This window comes from Canis lupus, chromosome 30 (assembly GCF_003254725.2).
Source record: "Canis lupus dingo isolate Sandy chromosome 30, ASM325472v2, whole genome shotgun sequence".
NCBI classification, from domain to species: domain Eukaryota; kingdom Metazoa; phylum Chordata; class Mammalia; order Carnivora; family Canidae; genus Canis; species Canis lupus.
Genome location: NC_064272.1, coordinates 13,148,119 through 13,151,445, shown reverse-complemented (window position 1 = coordinate 13,151,445; position 3,327 = coordinate 13,148,119). Strand labels below are relative to the sequence as shown.

The window sequence follows — 3,327 nt, the reverse complement described above, 5'->3', positions numbered from 1 at the left end:
AACCTCTTTGATTCCTGGGAAAATTTGTGCTAACAGTTGAATTGTCTAGAGAAGCTGTTCTATTATATACAAATTTAAACTACTTAAAATTAAACTAAGTCTACTGACTAAGATTTGTACAGCTCTAGAAGAAATTGCAGAAAACACCATATTAGGCAGCACAGAAAACAGACTTGTGAGTTTATATTTCTCTGGGGGACTCAATATCCTTCTCCTGACAAATAAGTAATCCCTCAATCTGAAGATGGCTGTTAAGTGTTTTTAAATTCAATATTGTCTAAAATATATATGTGTGCGTTAATAGCAATGTGAATTCAGCTCATTTCAACAAATGTCATTAAAGTCTATACAAAGTGTTTTTGAAACATGCCAAAGCCAATTTATTTTTTAAAAGGTTCTATGTAATTCTGTGATCTGCATTTTTTAATAATTATACAACCTTTGAAAATTACAAAGCTGTAAAAGCCTAATACTATTAATAGTCATTCAAAAAAAACCCAAAAAAACAAAAACACTTTCCCTTCCTCCCAACAACCATCCAGTGAGAATTAAAAGTCCTAAAAAGAGGCCAATTCAACATGGCCTCTACGCCGGTAGAAACAAAAAGTGAAAAGATGAGAAGAACATAGAAATTGACCAAGTTGTGTATGGTCAGTGTCTCCAGAGTGGGGCCATGGCTGTTGCCCAGGGTCATGAATGTTCACCCAGAATACCTTGTAGTCATATCCTCCTCACTCCAGCATGTCCATCTTCCAAGAACTAGGTGTCATGGAAATCCTTCAGCAGCCTTTTCCTCCACTGTTCTGCTATGTGCATCTGGTGCACTAAGTCCCCACTGTCATAGCTGTCTGCACACTCCACTTTCCATGAGAGGTTTTCAATTTCAGCCTCCAGCTGAACCTGCTGGTATTCCAACAGCTTCTTCCTGGGTCTGTGTAGTCCTCATAAGGGTAAGTGTACTGCAGGGTGTATCAGCACTTGGTCAAGAGCTTGACAGTACTCTGTAGGTACTGCCAGTCATTCCAGGTACCCAGATAATTCTTGACTCTTTCCTGAATCTTTTCATGAATCCGCTGGCATATCTACACCTCCAGCTGAAAGGTCTTGTGGTTTTCCCACCTCTCAAAGTAGAACAAGTACTTCATGAGGTCCTCTCTGGCCTGGGCTTGCTTGTTCTGGTCAACAATATCAAAGTTCTACTTGTACCAAATGCACTCATAGTACTTACTGCCATGGGTCTTCCAGTCTCCTAGACATATCTGGCTGAAGTCGTGTTTACACTTGGAGCATTGCATGTGACTGCAGCCTTTGTTCTTCTTTGTGACGATGCTGCACTTGGGACAGTCTTTAGCATGAGCAGTAATGGAGTCGGCTATTTCAGAGTTACCAGCACATTTCCTGAGCCATTTCCAGATTATGGCATAGTCTGTGGGGGGTGTGATAAATCTGACAATAGTTGAAATAGAAGACCTCATTGCACCGATTGCACTGTACTTAGCACTGGGCTTCTATACCTGAATAATCAGGGGGGCAATCTGCATCAGAACACAGCTGGAGCTGGTAATGATTTTCCATGTAGTCCCTAAAGAGGTAGTCCCTGTGTTTGTCTCTCAATTCTTCATCAGGCAGCAATGGAAACACAAAGCTCTCTGGTGTTTGGAGTGGACAGTCCTGAGCCATGCAAGAGACATTTACACCCATGCCATCCAAGTACTGAATGGTGCTGCTCCCAGAAGCTGTGACAAAACTGGTGCTGATAAGCCAGAGAAAGTAGGTTTTCCTTCTGCACAAACTGCATACGCACTATGTAGTGTTGGGATGGGGGTGGGCTGTAGGGACATGTTTTGAGGGGTGGGGCTGAACTTGAGCCTCAATGAGCAACTGAGGAGAATTAGACTTGTATCTGTCCAGTATCTCTGCTACTTGACAGTGGAAATTAACTAATATAAGTTTAGCAACTAAATGAGATACCAGTGCCATAGGGAAGATGTGCTAATGGCAGTGAGCATCTCAGTGGCCTTTATGACAGAGGCTAAGCTATTTATGGGCTCTTTGAGAGTACCCTCAAACTCTTTATAGGTCAAGAAGTGAATTGGTACTCATCAGGATCAAAGGCGTTGGCCCCGTGCTGCTCCACATTGCTGGCTACTCCCATGTAATAGTTCTCTGTGCCCCCCCCACGGTTCCTCATCTTCTTCTTCCTCATACTTTGGGTCATAGTTCTCTTCATTGCCAAAAGACCCCTGGCTCTTCATGCCCACAGGCATCTTAGTATCCAGCCAAGCTGCAGATCAGGACAGCAGAGTTCTTCCTCTCCAGCCAAACTTTACCACTTTCTCAAATGCATTAGTGGTTTTTTTTTTTGTTTTTGTTTTTGTTTTTTTTTTGTCTTCTGTAATTCTTGAAGTCTTTCAGAAAGATATCACCCCAAATATTTAATGTCATATAATTTTCATTGGGAGCCATGGCCCATGGCTACTAGCCTGAACAGGCCAGACTGGGTCTGGCTGGGCCAGAGGGATCTGACACAGGCATAGTGGTGGCCTGATGCCCAGGCTCTTACCTCCTGCAGAATGGTCTCCACAGCTCAGAACTGCTCTGTACAAACTATATTTTGTGTCATAAGATAGTATATAGGCACATATAAATGTATGTCATTTAAAACTACTTTTTTTTTAACTTTTGTTATGGATCCATAACAAGAAAACATTTATTGTTTTCAATTTTTTTGAAATATGCTCGCTCTTTAATTGGTTCAATTTTGTGCATGTTTATAAGAATACATTTATTTTTTAAAAGACTTTATTTATTTATTCATGAGAGACACAGATAGAGAGGCAGAGACATAGGCAGAGGGAGAAGCAGACTCCTCACAGGGAGCCTGATGCGGGATTCAATCCCAGAACCCCGGGATCACACCCTGAGCCAAAGACAGATGCTCAACCGCTGAGCAACCCAGGTGTCCCAATATAAGGATAAATTTGAATTGACAAAGAAATGAGTATTAATTTTTTTTTACTGATTCATTGGTAAATTGAGATCCATAGTTTTTTTCTAAATTAATTTCAAAGTTAAAAACCAAATATATGTCTCCGGATGTTACTAAATGTTCAGAAACATGAAATGAAAGTGAAAAACAAGTTGAAGTTTGAAAAATTAGGGATTGATTTGGGATTTTTTTTTAGAAAAGTACCATTTTTACAATTAGTGGAAAGATAATTAAAACTGACGTGTCACAATAAGTCACCAGGATCAAGGGTACAGCATAGGGAATATAGTCCCTGGTATTGTGATAGTATCGTATGGTGATAGATGGTAGCTACACTT

General features: G+C 40.6%; 1 pseudogene; it reads right to left on the bottom strand.

Moving 5' to 3' along the window:
• Positions 1-759: 759 nt before the first annotated feature.
• On the bottom strand, positions 760-2,267 carry LOC112675462 (E3 ubiquitin-protein ligase ARIH2-like; annotated as a pseudogene).
• Positions 2,268-3,327: the final 1,060 nt, after the last annotated feature.